This window comes from Ambystoma mexicanum, chromosome 13 (assembly GCF_040938575.1).
Source record: "Ambystoma mexicanum isolate Mex_15411 chromosome 13, UKY_AmexF1_1, whole genome shotgun sequence".
Taxonomy (NCBI): Eukaryota; Metazoa; Chordata; class Amphibia; order Caudata; family Ambystomatidae; genus Ambystoma; species Ambystoma mexicanum.
The window spans coordinates 165,761,490-165,780,227 of NC_090938.1; positions in this window are offsets into that span (position 1 = coordinate 165,761,490).

An 18,738-nucleotide genomic window follows, 5' to 3' on the forward strand; every position below is an offset into this window, starting at 1 on the left:
TTAATGGGGAACTGGATAGAGTTGTTGGCTTTCAAACATACCCACGTGACAACAACATTCAGTTTGTCAATATTCGCTTTGACAAACTTTCAGAAGTGAAAAGGATAGGGCGCTCAACTGCTCGATTCCTTCTCTTCAAAGACATGTATGTACATAGATAACAATTTTCTCTAACTCTTGCATATGCAGTCACCATTCATAAACCCAAGGTCTTACCCTAGACAAAGCATTGATAGATATAGGAAACACAGTCTTTAAAGAAGGCATGAGCTACGTAGCACTGTTACGCTTACGTACACTTGACGGTCTATTTCTAATCAACTTTGATGCAAGTAAACTGAACGCTGATATTCCTTGCATTTTAGAATACAATAGACTATGTTCACTGCACACCCCCCATCTGAAACTATATCCTGTTCCGGAAAAAGTAAAACGTGGTAAAAGGAAACTAATTCAAACAGAAATGCAACAGATTCTGACGGCAAATCCTTCAAAGAAAACAAAAGAAGCTAAAACTTCATCAATTACCACAAGCAAAGAAGAACCTATTAAGGAAAGTAAATCAGGTACTTCTTTAAAGAAGGAACAGAAACTCAGAAACAATGACTCAGAGACAGAACTAGGTGCTCCATTCAAATTTTAAGATGAGACTGGTGTAAGTTGCTATGCAAATGTAGCAATGAAAATTCTATTTGAATTGCCACCAATTGTTAACAATATTTACTTACACACTACAGACCAATTGTGTTTGCAAATTTTAGTCCTTCATAGAAATGCAACAAACAATCCTGACAACACATACACAGGCTGATTCATGGAATTAATGTGAACTGAAATTTTCGGCACAAGCGTGCAAAAGCGTGCGAAAGCGTGCGAAAGCATGCAAATAGCAGTGCCAGTGTGAAAATCGCAGTGAAACCCACGCACAGCGATTCATGGAAGTACATGCGCGTTTAAATCCCAGGATGTGTGCCAAAATTCTGCGTGGCGCACGCTGGCGCACACGTCTCCAAACAGCGTGTGCTACGCGCACAGCGAAATCGCACATAGCGCGGCGCACACAACAAAAGTGGGAGGAACAGGAGGCGTGACACGTGGAATGGGGAACAACGCGTGAAAATGTGGACGTCACGGGGGAAGTACAGAAGGCAAATGCGCGGAACGCCCACATGCACGTTCAAAACACGTATTCATGGAATCGAACGGGGCTAACGCGTGCGCCAAAAAAGACGTGTTAATCCGGAAACACGTATGCCAGCAGGAAGCAGGCGTACGTGGACCCGCGCAGCATAAAAGTGCACGCAAACAACAAACAAGCTCAGACGCCAGGATGAATATACCGTTCCTAGCAGCAGTGGTCGTGGGATACTGCAGAAGGAGGAGGAGGATAGTCAGGCCCAGAATGTTCACACACAGAACTTGCCTTTTTGGGATGCCTGATGACCAGGTGTATGGGAGGTACAGGTTTCCACCTCACATAATACTCGGCCTGGTGAGTGAGTGGGAGGATGACCTCACATCACCCACCCTGTGCTCCCAAGCACTCAGCCCCCTGCAGAAGGCCCTCAATGTACTGCACTTCTTGGCCACTGGATCATTTCAGCGGACAAGTGCTATAGTGGGGGGATGTCACAGGGCACGCAATCACGCTGCCTACACCAAGTCTTGGCCATCATGACTGCACACCCATCAGTCCGCAGGCACATATACCTGCCCAGAACACCTGCAGAAAGGCAGGCTGCCGTCCAGGATTTCTACGGGGTGGCACAATTCCCCAAAGTTCTAGGTGCCATTGATTGCACCCATGTGCTCTACGTCCCCCCAGGGCATCAGAGCACATCTATAGAAACCGCAAGCACTGGCATTCCATCAACGTGCAGGTAGTATGTGATGCCAAGGGAATCATCACCTCAGTATATGCCCACTATCCAGGGTCCACCCACAACAGTTTTATTTACAGAATGTCAACCCTAAACCGGGACCTAGAAGCTGGGCGGCATGGCGATACATGGCTGCTCGGTGAGTATAAATGCCACAGCACATGCATGCATGTCAGATACTGAGTAATGTCACAACCCCACTAATGATACCCATCACCACCTCCCCAGGGGACAGGGCCTACCCTCTGAGCACCCACATGATGACGCCAATTCGGAACCCCACCACGCCACCGGAGGTAAGATACAACACAGCCCACATTGCAACCCGGGGCATAGTGGAGCACACATTCGGAGTGCTCAAGTCACGCTTTCGCTCCCTTGACCGTTATGGCAGGCAGCTGTTATACGCTCGCCCAGTAGTGTGCAGGATCATAGTGGCAGCATGTGTACTGCATAACGTTGCAACACGCCGGGGCCTCCCGGTGGACATGGTGGTGCCCCCACATCCCCAACCACATGCACGGCCGCTGTGCATGGGAGGGGAAAGGGCATGGGGTGAGGCAGCCCGTACGCTGCTGGTGGCTAATTACTTCACCTAAAATCACACCCCTGTGGAGTGCACACAGCCCTGGCACATACCAGCTGACAATCAATGATGATGCAATAAGGGATAGTCAACTGTCACAACCATACCAGCCTGAGATTGCTCACCTGGAAGTGTTACATTGTGTGCATCCCTACCTACACAAACACCACCAATGCTGTGTCATCAAAAGACACACTTCTATGCTGCTAAATTCATTATCCCCTTGCAAAATACAACATGACAACAGTGCCATGTCACCCAACCCCTCCCCAACACCGCCACCCAACACACCATGGCATGTCATGCTATGTGAGAGCAAACAAAGTAATCCCCAAAACCTGACACAAGTGTCACAAAGTACAGTGTCCCTAATGGAAACTGGCCACACACAATATGCTCCCAGTAATGTAGAACTAACAACACATATGACCAAATACTTACCAACAATACAATGCAGCTACACAACCTCAAACATAGCAAAAACATGACAGTACTAAGTTAAAGTAGTGGTAGTCCTACAACCTGATTATGCCAGCACATCGACCCCTTCCAACTGTACAGTGTTGCTGCCACGCAAATGTGTAAGTGCACTGCTTACAACATGAACTCCATCTCAAAAGTAGACGGCCTTGTGAAGACATTAGGAATGAACCTGCAAATTAGGAGGAAGACATGGATGCACAAGCACATATCAATACACCATGCAGTGTACAATACAACAACAATTTCCACTAGGAATGTATACACAGTATTGACTGCAGACTGCCCACACCGCTCATGGGAGTCCAATGTCACTGTGTAATTCACTGTCACTTGGGCACACCCTTTGCAAGCCCATGGAAACGGGAAGCAAGAGGGGTATGTGTCTCACAAACCCAAGCATCTAACCCAAACTCAGGACAAGCCTGCATGTGCCCAGCCGGAATACAGTGGATGCCCACGGGAGCCACACAAGGCAACACACTGTAAAAAAAAATCAAAAATCAAAAATCTAAATTCAAAAATCAAAAATGGTCATGTGGGGGCCAGGGGGGGAAGGCAACCCAGGAGGTCCGAGGACAGGGTGCGCACCAACAGCCACCTGTGTGGATGTTGAAAAAGAAAACACCTCCATGGGCTCATGGCCTGCACGGCTATGCCATTGTGGGAGAACTGCTGCTGTCGCTCTCATCACCCTCTGCTGCTGCCACAGGAGGTGGTGGTGCTGTGAGGGGCAGCCCACGCAAAGCCCTGGTATGGTCTTCCATGGCAGCAAGCATGCGGGTGTGGAAGGTCTCGTTCTGGAGGATTATAGTGCGGAGATCCCCATGCAGCACCTGACGTGATGCCCGGATCACCTCCCGAGTTGCCTGCATCTCAGCTGAGAGCGAACGTGTGAGCTGCTTCAGCTGCTGTTCTGTCCTCAAGTTAGTGGAAGCCTCAAGGTCAACAAGAGTCTCCCTGAGGTGATGGAGTTCTACTCTCAGGGCTTCCCTGTGGCCCTGGGACTCTATTGATATCGATTGGCGTAGAGTCTCCGGTGCTGCCCGTCGGTCCCTGTTGGACGCCAACATGTCCTCCCTGTGTGATTGGCAAATGGAGTCTGTTGCCTGCTGTAGTTGCTCCATCTGCCTTTCAGTCTGTTGCCTGCTGTAGTTGCTCCATCTGCCTTTCAGGGGGGACAATGGAAGTGGCCACCGTCTCCATTGCTTGAGCCATCATCTCAACTGATGCTGCCTGTTGGGTTGCCATACCATACATGGATTGTTCCCATACAGTATTGCCTGGTGGCGTACGGCCACCGCATCGGCGGGCATCACACCTGTTTGGAGCAAGGCGATCTACGTCTTGCTGTCCCGGCACTGCCTGAGGCTGCAGGACTGCATTCCCCCTCTGATCTGCTGGCCCAGGAACAGGATCAGATGTTGTGGAGTGTGACCCTGCATCCGTAACCGCCAACAAGGCAGACTTACCAACGCTGACATCCCCATAGAGGGTTCTACCCCTGGTGCAGGTTGGTTGGACAGAACAGAATCCCTGCCAGAAACACTTACCTGCGACGGCACATAGGTCTCATCATCCAAATCAGCACCTGTATAGAGGTCTGGGGAGGTGCACCCATAGACACCCCTGGACAGAATGGTCTGCAGCAAGATTGGGTTCTCACCCACCACCACACCACGTCCCCCACTGGTGCCCGGTCATGCCTGAGATTCCTCCTGGGTCTGCACCATCTCCTCAACCTCAACAGCATCAAGTGCGTCATCCCCTGCAAAAACATGAAATGCAAAAAATGGAAACAGGCATTAGCACCATAGCACACAGATAGGCCTGACAAGCTACAGAACCAGTACATGATTTACACATGTCCCACTTGACTATAACCCTCCCATGCATGCACTGTCACTGAGTTGGAAGGGGAGGCAAAAGGCAGACACTGATGACACCAAGATGGAAGAGCAACACATTTGCTGCATGATGGGTAGCACTGCCATCACACATTGGCCTGTGAGTGGCATGTCCAATACACATACATGACATATGCCATCACACAGATGGCATGTACCATGGCCATGGTACATTCCACAAGTGCATCCATATGTCAGTGAATGAGTACTGTCAGCCATCCATGTGAGATGGACATGATGAGGTAAAAAATGCTACATAGTGTGACAAAATACACATGTGCCACACACTGCAACACATCCAGTGTACAAAAATACAGTGATTGCAGGCCGATGTACACATCAATGGTTGTGCACTTCAACATGACAGGAAACAACTACAATGTTCCACATTCAAACAGGCCCCAAAAATGAATGTGATCAGGCCAATACTCAATCAGCCTGAATGGTCAAATCATTCACCTAACAAGGTAACACATGTGGGCCAATGTGGGGTTCATCAATGACAGAAGCATGTCACAAATGTGACAATAGGGCTGAGGAATGCGTAGCAAAAGTGGGAGAATTGAAACAATCAGCCTGAACGAACACTGAAAAATACAAACAATGTTGTTGCAAGATGCCACTTCAAGGGCAACTGCCGTAATGTTGCGCTAAATTACTACTGTGGTCAGAAGGGATACTGTCACACCCAAATCCAAGGCCGCTGAATGTTTTGGATGAAGCACATGGGTGACCCATACCACTCAGGCACACACACCCTCACCTAGCACTCAATCAGAACCCGTCACCCAAACAACATACACATGCATTACACACACATGCATGGGTACTCACCGGACAATGCATCATAATCAGGTAGTTCTCCCACACCTTGGATCTGTTCCTCTGTGACGAAGGCCCCAGCAACAGACTCATGTTCAGTGAGTTCTTTGTCCTCCTGTGGAGACCCACTGCCAGTCACCAGAGTAGCGGCATGATTTGAGGCCAGCTTGTTCTTTGCTCTGCGTTTCAGGTCATTCCACCGCTTGTAGCAATCATCAGCTGTGCGTCTCACAAATCCAAGGGCACTTATGCGGTCGGCGATGATCTGCCAGTGTGCTTTACGTTGACCAGTTGTGGTCTTGGACCCTGCAGTCACCAGCATTTCGTGGCTATGTGCCGACACATAGGACACAATGCATCAAGTTCCGCGTCATTAAAGCAAGGTTTCCTTGACGTGCCGGAGAGTGTAGCCGTGTCTGGGGTCTCAGCCTGTCATGCCAGAGCACCCTTCATCCTCTCCTTTAAAGGTGGAGCGGAGCCAGAGTGGCTTATGCCGCTCTGGTCAGTAGGGGCAGAATCACCGGTGGACTGGGTAGTAGGAGTGTGGGAATGCACAATGACCATAGGTCTTGATGCCGGCATTGGTTGCAGGGTAATGTTGTCAGGGGGAACGTCAGTTTGATGGACCTGGACTGACACTGTCCTGGCTGGGAGAGTCAGAGATGGGGCGGATAGAGCTGCAGCTGCCCCTGCAGCCTCCCCGCCCTGCATACTTGGGGCAGCAGATGACATAGCTGCCCCAGATCCACGTGGCTTGGTGACAACAACTTGCACCGCTACACGTGGCCTAGACTTGCTGACCTGGAAGTCAGCCTGGGAGTCATCCTGTGCCAGGTCAGGTGCCACAATGGGCTGGTCCAACAGGGGCTGAGCTGGGATGGTGTCAGCCACGTTTCCCTCAACCATGGGGGGGGGCATGGGTGTCCCTGATTGTTCCTCCACACATGGGGGTATAGGGGCACCCTGCAAATCCCGGCCACGTCCCCTACCGCACCCACCACACCCACCTTTTGAAGGTCGGCCACCTTTGCCTCTGCTTGGTCGCCTCCCAACCATGGCACTGATGCTGTTGTGCGTATGGGAGTTGCAGTAAACTATTGTCCTGGGCAATTGGGGGTCAAAGGGGTAGGATACTAGATGGAATTCATACCCTAGTGCTCTAACAAGGCTGTCTGTGACCCCTGGGGGAAGATGACGGGTCACGCAACGCACAGGCAGCCCAAAATCAAAAATGAACGTGCACGCAACCCCTCGTAGACCACGTGCGTGAAAAAATGAACCCGCACTACGCTGTGGCACCCATAAATACAAAAATAAGCGTACGCGTAATACACGCAGCCTACAATGACCTCTGAAGGGAAACGCGACACACGGGGCAAGCACAGTTGCTAAGTACGTGCGGAACTCACCGTCTGTCTGGAAAAAGAACGTGAAAAATGTGCATGTGTGCGCGTTGGCAACACCCCCGCCAAAACAAAAATTGTACGCTGTCTGAGGAGACAGGACAAAAGGAGAAGTGAACTCTGTTTGAGGAAACAGGCCCAACAAAAAATCAGAAAAGAGCTGTCAGAGGTAACAGGGAGTATGAACTAGAAACGCTGTGAAGTAATCGCATGTGAACCGACAAGAAGTACAGATTTCACCCACTCGCTCGCCACGAAAAGCATGTACAAGGAAATGGCGTCCTACACGTAGCTTCTAAACCGGCCCACATGTACACGTCAGATACGTGTGTATGCGGGCCCTTTCCTCCAATTACACGCGATGACACTCGGACGTGCAGTTTTTCCACGTGTGCTCTGTCATCACGTGCTATGAGGGAAACGGCCAGACGCGGAATGTAACTTACGCGCTTATGCGCTAAGGGCCTTTGGTCCAATGAAATTGTGTGCGTGTGCTGATGTGCTTACATGCTAAGGCCCTTTCCTCGAATTACATGCTGACGTGCAATTTTATCAAGTGCCAAATCACTCCGTATCAAGCTGGCCATGCGAAAACACACGGAAGACCACGTTCCTGCCCACAAAGCCGAATTACTGCCCCCCAGAGCACCGAGCATGCTCCCACCTGCCATCTGCTGCTGCCTGACTGCCTACTGCCCACGTGCCCTGCCATTTGCTGCCTGCACGTCAGCCAGGGATGTAGTTGCTGTGACCACCCCTGCTGGAACCGAAGACTCCCGACTGCGATTCCATCGCTCCACAGCCCAGCCCCAGGACCCAGTTGCCCACCCACTCCTGCCTCTGGGGTTGCCCTGTCCAGCACAACACCTTCTGGCAGCACTGCCAACCCCCAGCCAGCGAGGCAGAGGGCCACCAGCTTCACTGCCACCGAAGTTGGTGTCCTGGTGGAGCAAGTCCTGGGGCAGTATGATGCCCTCTTTGGAAGTTTGCGCCCCGAAAATGAAGGACGGACCAGGATCTGGATGGACATCGTGACTGCCATCTACGCGGAGGGGGTGGCAGTCCGTGATTTACATCATGTCAAGAAGCGCTGGGAGGACTTCAGGTCCAGGACCCTCAACAAGGCTCGACGCTGTCAAACCATCAAATGAGGGTCCTGGAACGCATATGCTCAGCGCTCTACATCCAGATCCTTGAGAGGCAGACCTGTCTGGAGTCGAGCGGTAAGTGTACATGCATGTTGATAGTATGCTGTGTGTGTCATGGTGTGCCAGTAGTGTGCAGGTTGCACATGTGTTTATGTAGGGCCATGTAGGGATGTGTATGAACATGGACGTGAGGCTGCCACATGTGAGTCCTCTCAGTTGTGAGACACATTGATGGTGTATGTGTTGGTAAGTATGCTGGACAAATGCAGGTGTGGGAGCACACATGTTTAAATTTCTGTGTATGTACATGGTTGTGGCATGGAAGGTGGTTCATAATGCATGCATCTGCACTGTGTACATGTGCATGTATGTGTATCTGACAAGTGTGCAACTGTGATGCAACATGGATGCACGTGATACTGATATGTAGAAGGATGAATGGCAGATGTGACATGTATGGCGATCTCATCACTGCAACATTTGGAGGAGATGCAGACATGCATGTAAGTGTGGTGGCGTGTGTGCATGTCTAGTGCACTCCTTGTGTTTCATGTGATGTCAGGCTCACCTTTGGCTGTTCATGCTGCTGTATGTGTATGGATGGTGCTGCCTGGTGCAATATTGTTGTTGAAATGTTCATAGGTGTGAGTTAAAATTACATATGTGTCGTGGAGTGTGATGCCGTGTCTGTAGTTAAACAATGCCACTCATGTGCAACTGTCATGTGTGTATCAGTCCATTGTACAGTGCCCTGATGCCTGTGTTTTATCTCTCCCTGTCTGCAGTGTCAACTGAAGAAGAGGACGGAGAGGTTGCTGTGGAGCACAGCGGCAGGGATCATCCCGCCAGCCGGAGACGCAAGGCCCAGCTCCCCTCCCAAGTTGTTATCTTGTCGGGGAGTGAGGAGTCCGGTGCCGCATCCCAGGCTGCAGCTGCCGAGGGAAAGTCCAAGAGGAGCAGGTCGGAGTTGGACTCCTCGGCAGCAGAAGGGGCAGCTGAGACCCCACAGGGTCCGACCGAGGAAGATGGCACGGAGTCATCCAGGTTGGTGGGGGGTTTGATGGAGGAGGAGGCCATGCAAGGGACAGACACAGGGTCTGGAGGTGGGGATTCCACTGGTGCTAGTGGTGCAGTGCAGGGGCACGGGCAGGAGGCAGCACAGGCCACCGTGGAGGTGCCTGTGTGTAATCCTGTTCCGATCCTGTGACTGCATCATCCCGCACCAGCAGGGATGCCTACATCCAGACCCGTTTTCAGGCAGGGGATCCGCTTACAACAACTAGTCTTCCTCTCCCTGCAGACGTGGCTATCTGGGACCGGGTTGAGCCTGTCCTCGGTGGGGTCGCGTGGCGTTGACGGGCCATGCGAGGTGACCTGCAGTCTTTCATGAGGAGACTGCACGTCATCTCGAATGGCTCGTTGACCGCGTTGACCTACTGGGACAGCTCACCAGGGCCGGATTCCTCTGTTTGCTGGACCTTGTTCCGACCCCCTCCACAACTGAACCCCCTATGCGCCAGTCGTACTCCATTTCATCTTCCCACCCATGTATCACCTGGGTACCCTGTGGAGCTGCCTCTGACCCTGCGGCCAGGCTGGTGGAGGACACATCCCTGCCACAGTTGGGAGTTGGACGTCCAGCAGGGGTGACCACATCAACAACTGCACCCCAGCCGGAGGAGGATGTGCAGGCAGCAAGAGCCAGGGCACAGGCAGAGGCACAGCAGCAGCAACAAGGTGGGAGCCATGATGGCTTGGGGCCTTTGTCATCGGAGGGGCAGGCATCGGCCAGAGGGCAGGAGGACCCAGGACTGGAAGTGTCTTCTGTGTGGCATCGGTTAGGCCATGCTATAGATGCGGAGCGGCAGCGGGCAGAAGAGGCACGGCTCACAATGGTCAGGGTGGAGAACTCCATGCAGAGGGCCCTGAAGCGGGCCGAGTGCCTCGAGGCAATTCGCAGGGAATTGGAGGAGAACATGTTGTCGTCCCTGCAAACCCTCTTGGCCATGGAAGAGGACCACCTCCAGGACATTGAGCAGGAGTTCGATGATGCCCTGGCCTGGGACACCCAAAAGTGAGCCGTCGGACTAGCCAGCTGCCATTGTAAATAGTTTTAGAGTTAGGTTTCCTTTTCGTTTTCCTTTTATTTGTGGTCAATGGACAATGCCACACACATTTGTATATAGTTATATTTTTAGGTAGTTTCTTAGGTAGGTTTCATTTGTTTAGTTGGGCTCATGGACCCTTTCCATCGTTTGACAATGGATTGATTTATTTTTGGGATTTTTGCACATGGATTAATGGATTTTTATTTTGGACAATGGATTGTATATAGTTACATCATGGATTCATTTGGATTTTTATTTTTCATTATGGACATGGAGTAATGTTTTTTTTTTCAGGACAATGTATTGTAAATAGTTGGACTATGGATTGATTTCGCATTTTTATTTATCATTATGAACATGAAACAATGGATATCTTTATTTTTACCTTTTTTGGATTTGCGTTGGTGGAGGGAGAGTTTGGACTGTTTTTCTTTCCAATTTTTTGCATTGCTTATCATTTTCGTTCACTCATCTTTTTCACATGCTTTTCATTTGATGTTTGATATTTTGGTATGCTTTCATTTCATTTATTTATTTATGTACATAATTCATTTTCATATTTTAGTTCCATGTGTGGGATTTGCTCATTGGGTTGATGCATGTGAAATTGTGGGTTTACACAAGCAATGCCAACCAGTGTATGTGTGTGATGGACATGTGATTATGTAAATAGTTGAGTTTTGTTTGGTTTGTGTCTTGAGATAGGCATGTTAGTGTGGGGTGGATTGGGAAATCATTGCGTCTCAAGAAGGGGGTGGCGTGATGTGGTATTTTTTGGTGTAGAAGTGGGCCATGACTGTGCATCTTTATTTTGTATAGGGGGGGACATGAGTGGGACATGAGTGGGGGCCTGCTGGCAGGTGCCCCTGACTGCTGGGGGGTGGGGGTGCAAAGGGACATGAGTGGGGGCCTGCTGGCAGGTGCCCCTGACTGCTGGGGGATGGGGGTGCAAAGGGACATGAGTGGGACATGAGTGGGGGCCTGCTGGCAGTTGCCCCTGACTGCTGGGGGGTGAGGGTGCAGGGGGACATGAGTGGGGGCCTGATGGCAGGTGCCCCTGACTGCTGGGGGGTGGGGGTACAGGGGGACATGAGTGGGACATGAGTGGGGGCCTGCTGGCTGGTGCCCCTGACTGCTGGGTGGTTGATCTGCAAAGGGACATGAGTGGGACATGAGTGGGGGCCTGCTGGCAGGTGCCCCGCACTGCTGGGGGATGGGGGTGCAGGGGGACATGAGTGGGGCCTGATGGCAGGTGCCCCTGACTGCTGGGGGGTGGGGTGCAAAGGGACATGAGTGGGGGCCTGCTGGCAGGTGCCCCTGACTGCTGGGGGGTGAGGGTGCAAAGGGACATAAGTGGGAAATGAGTGGGGGCCTGCTGGCAGGTGCCCCTGACTGCTGGGGGGTGGGGGTGCAGGGGCACATGAGTGGGGGCCTGATGGCAGGTTCCCCTGACTGCTGGGGGTGGGAGTGCAGGGGGACATGAGTGGGACATGAGTGGGGGCCTGCTGGCAGGTGCCCCTGACTGCTGGGGGGTCGGGTTGAAAAGGGACATGAGTGGGACATGAGTGGGGGCCTGCTGGCAGGTGCCCCTTACTGCTGGGGGGTGGGGTGCAGGGGGACATGAGTGGGACATGAGTGGGGGCCTGATGGCGGGTGCCCCACACTGCTGAGGGATGGGGTTGCAGGGGGACATGAGTTAGGGTTTTTTGTAGGTTTCCTTTGTTCAGTTGGGCTCATGGACCCTTGGATGTTTTGTACATAGTTCTTCATTGGAATGATTATATTTTTCATTTGACTTTGGACAACATTTTTTTGGATTAGGATTTGGTGGTTTTATTTTTTTAAACGGACATGCAGCTTATCTTTTTTCATTCCCATTGTAGTTTGTTTCATTTCTTTTGCATTCTTTTTTTTAAAATACAATTTTGTTTTCATACTTCACTGTGTGGTATCATCTCATTGGTTTTATGCATGTCATGTTGGGTGTTTTCCCATTCAATTGCAACCATTGTGTGTGACAGACATGGGTTCATTAGCTTTATGAACATTGGGGGTGTAACATGTAATTTCCATTTCCATGTGGGTGAATGGGTTACTTGGTAGGGCTTTTTGGCTGTGGAGGCTGACCATAACGCACATGATTGGGGATTGTGAGGACCTGGTGGGGGCTGCCCATGGTGGCTGGGGGGTGGGGTTGGGTGGGAGACATGAGTGGTGGCCTGGTGGAGGGTGCCCCTGCTGGCTGGGGGGTGGGGGTGGTGGGAGACATGAGTGGGGGCCTGGTGGAGGGTGCCCCTGCACTGCTGGTGGGTGGGGGTGGTGGGAGACATGAGTGGGGGCCTGGTGGAGGCTGCCCCTGGATGCTGGGGGGTGGGGGGGTGGGAGACATGAGTGGGGGCCTGGTGGGGGCTGCCCATGGTGGCTGGGGGGTGGGAGACATGAGTGGGGGCCTGGTGGAGGCTGCCCCTGGATGCTGGGGGGTAGGGAGGGTGGGAGACATGAGTGGGGGCCTGGTGGAGAGTGCCCCTGCACTGCTGAGGGGTGGGGGTGGGTGGGAGACATGAGTGGGGGGCTGGTGGAGGGTGCCCCTGCACTGCTGGGGGGTGGGGGTGGTGGGAGACATGAGTGGGGGCCTGGTGGAGGGTGCCCATGGTGGCTGGGGGGTGGGGGTGGGTGGGAGACATGAGTGGGGGCCTGGTGGAAGCTGCCCCTGGATGCTGGGGGGTGGGGGGTGTGAGACATGAGTGGGGGCCTGGTGGGGGCTGCCCATGGTGGCTGGGGGGTGGGGGTGGGTGGGAGACATGAGTGGGGGCCTGGTGGAGGCTGCCCCTGGATGCTGGGGGGTGGGGGGGGTGGGAGACATGAGTGGGGGCCTGGTGGAGGGTGCCCCTGCCTGCTGGGGGGTGGGGGTGGGTGGGAGACATGAGTGGGGGCCTGGTGGAGGGTGCCCCTACACTGCTGGGGGGTGGGGGTGGTGGGAGACATGAGTGGGGGCCTGGTGGAGGGTGCCCATGGTGGCTGGGGGGTGGGGGTGGGTGGGAGACATGAGTGGGGGCCTGGTGAGGGCTGCCCCTGGATGCTGGGGGGTGGGGGGTGGGAGACATGAGTGGGGGCCTGGTGGGGGCTGCCCATGGTGGCTGGGGGGTGGGGGTGGGTGGGAGACATGAGTGGAGGCCTGGTGGAGGCTGCCCCTGGATGCTGGGGGGTGGGGGTGGTGGGAGACATGATTGGGGGCCTGGTGGGGGCCACCCATGGTGGCTGGGGGTGGGTGGGAGACATGAGTGGGGGCCTGGTGGAGGCTGCCCCTGGATGCTGGGGGGCGGGGGGGTGGGAGACATGAGTGGGGCCTGGTGGGGGCTGACCATGGTGGCTGGGGGGTGGGGGTGGGTGGGAGACATGAGTTGAGGCCTGGTGGAGGCTGCCCATGGTGGCTGGGGGTGGGGGTGGTGGGAGACATGAGTGGGGGCCTGGTGGAGGGTGCCCCTGCACTGCTGGGGGGTGGGGGTGGTGGGAGATATGAGTGGGGGCCTGGTGGAGGGTGCCCCTGCACTGCTGGGGGGTGGGGGTGGTGGGAGACATGAGTGGGGGTCTGGTGGTGCTGCCCCTGCACTGCTGGGGGGTGGGGGTGCAGGGGGACATGAGTGGGGGCCTGGTGGAGGCTGCCCCTGGATGCTGGGGGGGGGTGCAGGGGGACATGAGTGGGGGCCTGGTGGTGCTGCCCCTGCACTGCTGGGGGGTGGGGGGTGGGAGACATGAGTGGGGGCCTGGTAGAGATTGCCCCTGGATGCTGGGGGGTGGGGGTGCAGGGGGACATGAGTGGGGGCCTGGTGGTGCTGCCCGTGCACTGCTGGGGGATAGGTGGGGGTGAGAGACATGAGTGGGGGCCTGGTGGAGGGTGCCCCTGGATGCTGGGGGGTGGGGGGTGGGAGACATGAGTGGGGGCCTGGTGGAGTGTGCCCCTGCACTCCTGGGGGGTGGGGGTGGTGGGAGACATGAGTGGGGGCCTGGTGGAGGGTGCCCATGGTGGCTGGGGGGTGGGGTGGTGGGAGACATGAGTGGGGGCCTGGTGGGGGCTGCCCATGGTGGCTGGGGGGTGGGGGTGGGTGGGAGACATGAGTGGGGGCCTGGTGGAGGCTGCCCCTGGATGCTGGGGGGTGGGGGGTGGGAGACATGAGTGGGGGCCAGGTGGAGGGTGCCCTTGGACTGCTGGGGGGTGGGGGTGGGTGGGAGACATGAGTGGGGGCCTGGTGGAGGGTGCCCCTGCACTGCTGGGGGGTGGGGGTGGTGGGAGACATGAGTGGGGGCCTGGTGGAGGGTGCCCATGGTGGCTGGGGGGTGGGGGTTGGTGGGAGACATGAGTGGGGGCTTGGTGGGGGCTGCCCATGGTGGCTGGGGGGTGGGGGTGGGTGGGAGACATGAGTGGAGGCCTGGTGGAGGCTGCCCCTGGATGCTGGGGGGTGGGGGTGGTGGGAGACATGAGTGGGGGCCTGGTGGGGGCTGCCCATGGTGGCTGGGGTGTGGGGGTGGGTGGGAGACATGAGTGGGGGCCTGGTGGAGGCTGCCCCTGGATGCTGGGGGGTGGGGGGGTGGGAGACATGAGTGGGGGCCTGGTGGGGGCTGCCCATGGTGGCTGGGGGGTGGGGGTGGGTGGGAGACATGAGTGGAGACCTGGTGGAGGCTGCCCATGGTGGCTGGGGGGTGGGGGTGGTGGGAGACATGAGTGGGGCCTGGTGGGGGCTGCCCATGGTGGCTGGGGGGTGGGGGTGCAGGGGGACATGAGTGGGGGCCTGGTGGTGCTGCCCCTGCACTGCTGGGGGGTGGGGGTGCAGGGGGACATGAGTGGGGGCCTGGTGGGGGCTGCCCATGGGGGCTGGGGGGTGGGGGTGGGTGGGAGACATGAGTGGGGGCCTGGTGGAGGCTGCCCCTGGATGCTGGGGGGTGGGGGGGTGGGAGATATGAGTGGGGGCCTGGTGGGGGCTGCCCATGGTGGGTGGGGGTGGGGGTGGGTGGGAGACATGAGTGGAGGCCTGGTGGAGGCTGCCCATGGTGGCTGGGGGGTGGGGGTGGTGGGAGACATGGGTGGGGGCCTGGTGGAGGGTGCGCCTGCACTGCTGGGGTGTGGGGGTGGTGGGAGACATGAGTGGGGGCCTGGTGGAGGGTGCCCATGGTGGCTGGGGGGTGGGGGTGTAGGGGGACATGAGTGGGGCCTGGTGGTGCTGCCCCTGCACTGCTGGGGGGTGGGAGACATGAGTGGGGGCCTGGTGGAGGGTGCCCCTGCACTGCTGGGGGGTGGGGGTGGTGGGAGACATGAGTGGGGGCCTGGTGGAGGGTGCCCATGGTGGCTGGGGGGTGGGGGTGGGTGGGAGACATGAGTGGGGGCCTGGTGGAGGCTGCCCCTGGATGCTGGGGGGTGGGGGGTGGGAGACATGACTGGGGGCCTGGTGGGGGCTGCCCATGGTGGCTGGGGGGTGGGGGTGGGTGGGAGACATGAGTGGAGGCCTGGTGGAGGCTGCCCCTGGATGCTGGGGGGTGGGGGTGGTGGGAGACATGAGTGGGGGCCTGGTGGAGGGTGCCCATGGTGGCTGGGGGTGGGGGTGCAGGCGGACATGAGTGGGGGCCTGGTGGTGCTGCCCCTGCACTGCTGGGGGGTGGGGGTGCAGGGGGACATGAGTGGGGGCCTGGTGGGGCTGCCCATGGTGGCTGGGGGGTGGGGGTGGGTGGGAGACATGAGTGGGGGCCTGGTGGAGGCTGCCCCTGGATGGTGGGGGGTGGGGGTGGTGGGAGACATGAGTGGGGGCCTGGTGGAGGGTGCCCATGGTGGCTGGGGGGTGGGGGTGGGTGGGAGACATGAGTGGGGGCCTGGTGGAGGCTGCCCCTGGATGCTGGGGGGGTGGGGGGGTGGGAGACATGAGTGGGGGCCTGGTAGGGGCTGCCCATGGTGGCTGGGGGGTGGGGTGGGTGGGAGACATGAGTGGAGGCCTGGTGGAGGCTGCCCATGGTGGCTGGGGGGTGGGGGTGGTGGCAGACATGAGTGGGGGCCTGGTGGGGGCTGCCCATGGTGGCTGGGGGGTGGGGGTGGGTGGGAGACATGGGTGGGGGCCTGGTGGAGGGTGCCCCTGCACTGCTGGGCGGTGGGGGTGGTGGGAGACATGAGTGGGGGCCTGGTGGAGGGTGCCCATGGTGGCTGGGGGGTGGGGGTGCAGGGGGACATGAGTGGGGGCCTGGTGGTGCTGCCCCTGCACTGCTGGGGGGTGGGGGTGCAGGGGGACATGAGTGGGGGCCTGGTGGAGGCTGCCCCTGGATGCTGGGGGGTGGGGGTGCAGGGGGACATGAGTGGGGGCCTGGTGGTGCTGCCCCTGCACTGCTGGGGGGTGGGAGGGTGGGAGACATGAGTGGGGGCCTGGTGGAGGGTGCCCCTGCACTGCTGGGGGGTGGGGGTGGTGGGAGACATGAGTGGGGGCCTGGTGGAGGGTGCCCATGGTGTCTGGGGGGTGGCGGTGGGTGGTCGACATGAGTGGGGGCCTGGTGGAGGCTGCCCCTGGATGCTTGGGGGTGGGGGTGGTGGGAGACATGAGTGGGGGCCTGGTGGAGGGTGCCCATGGTGGCTGGGGGGTGGGGTGGCTGGGAGACATGAGTGGGGGCCTGGTGGAGACTGCCCCTGGATGCTGGGTGGTGTGGGGGTGGGAGACATGAGTGGGGGCCTGGTGGGGGCTGCCCATGGTGGCTGGGGGATGGGGGTGGGTGGAAGACATGAGTGGAGGCCTGGTGGAGGCTGCCCATGGTTGCTGGGGGGTGGGGGTGGTGGGAGACATGAGTGGGGGCCTGGCGGGGGCTGCCCATGGTGCCTGGGGGGTGGGGGTGGGTGGGAGACATGGGTGGGGGCCTGGTGGAGGGTGCCCCTGCACTGCTGGGGGGTGGGGGTGGTGGGAGACATGCATTGTTGATCAGTAGTGCAAGGTGACATGTGGGTTGGCTGGGGGGCATGCCATGGTGGATGGGCTGCCTGCGGGACATGAGCAGGGGTGCAGGGTAGTCCCCCGTGGTGTGGGCTGCCTGCAGTGGCCGTGGAGGTTGTGGAGCGTACACCTGGGAGGACCCACACGGCCAATTCTCCCCAGAACCCCTGAAATACACATACCCTGCTGAAATCGCGTGTGGAACTTCCCGCGCACCCCTGAAATACACGTACCCTGCTGAAATCGCGTGTGGAACTTCCCGCGCACCCCTGGAATACACGTACCCTGCTGAAATCGCGTGTGGAACTTCCCGCGCACCCCTGGAATACACGTACCCTGCTGAAATCGCGTGTGGAACTTCCCGCGCACCCCTGAAATACACGTACCCTGCTTGCACGGGGCCAACCGCGTGTGGAACTTCCCGCGCACCCCTGAAATACACGTACCCTGCTCGCACTGGGACAATCGCGTGTGGAACTTCCCGCGCACCCCTGAAATACACGTACCCTGATGAAATCCCGTGTGGAACTTCCCGCACACCCATGGAATACACGTACCCTGCTCGCACTGGCCCATTCGCGTGTGGAACTTCCCGCGCACCCCTGAAATACATGCACCCTGCTGAAATCGCGTGTGGAACTTCCCGCGCACCCATGGAAAACACGTACCCTGCTCGCACTGGGACAATCGCGTGTGGAACTTCCCGCGCACCCCTGAAATACACGTACCCTGATGAAATCGCATGTGGAACTTCCCGCGCACCCCTGAAATACACGTACCCTGCTTGCACGGGGCCAATCACGTGTGGAACTTCCCGCGCACCCATGAAATACACGTTCCCCGCTTGGCGTTTGCTGTTTGCCAGCCCGGTGAACTGGTCCAGGGTTAGCGCAGCCCTTTGCGATGATTTAACAATTTTGATGGCTTTTCCTTGCGTGAGGGCGTTCTTGGGGGAGTTACTGGCGCTGCTGCAGGGTCGCTGCGATTCTCTGCGCCACGGCTGGTTTGGGAGCCTAAAATCCATGAATACGCTGTGCGCGGAAATCGGTTTTAGCGCACGTGCCTGGCGCAGACAATCTCACGCGGACACTCTGCGCCAGCCGCTTGCGACACTTTTCTGCGAAATTCTATGAATTACCCTGATATTCTGTTCCACAAAAACTAAAACGTTGTAAAAGAAAACTAAATCAAACTGAAATGCAACAGGACGTCACTGGAAATCCTCCAAAGAGAGTAAAAGAAACTAATACTCCATCAAGTACCACAAACAAAAAAGAATCAATTAGAGAAAGTAAACCAGGTACTTCTTTAAAGAAGGAAGACAAACTCCAAAAAAGCAGTTAGATACAGAACTACCTGGACCATTTAAATTCTCAAATATAGTTGGTGTAAGTTGCTATGCAAATGTAGCAATGAATATTCTATTTCAATTACCACCAATTGTTGAC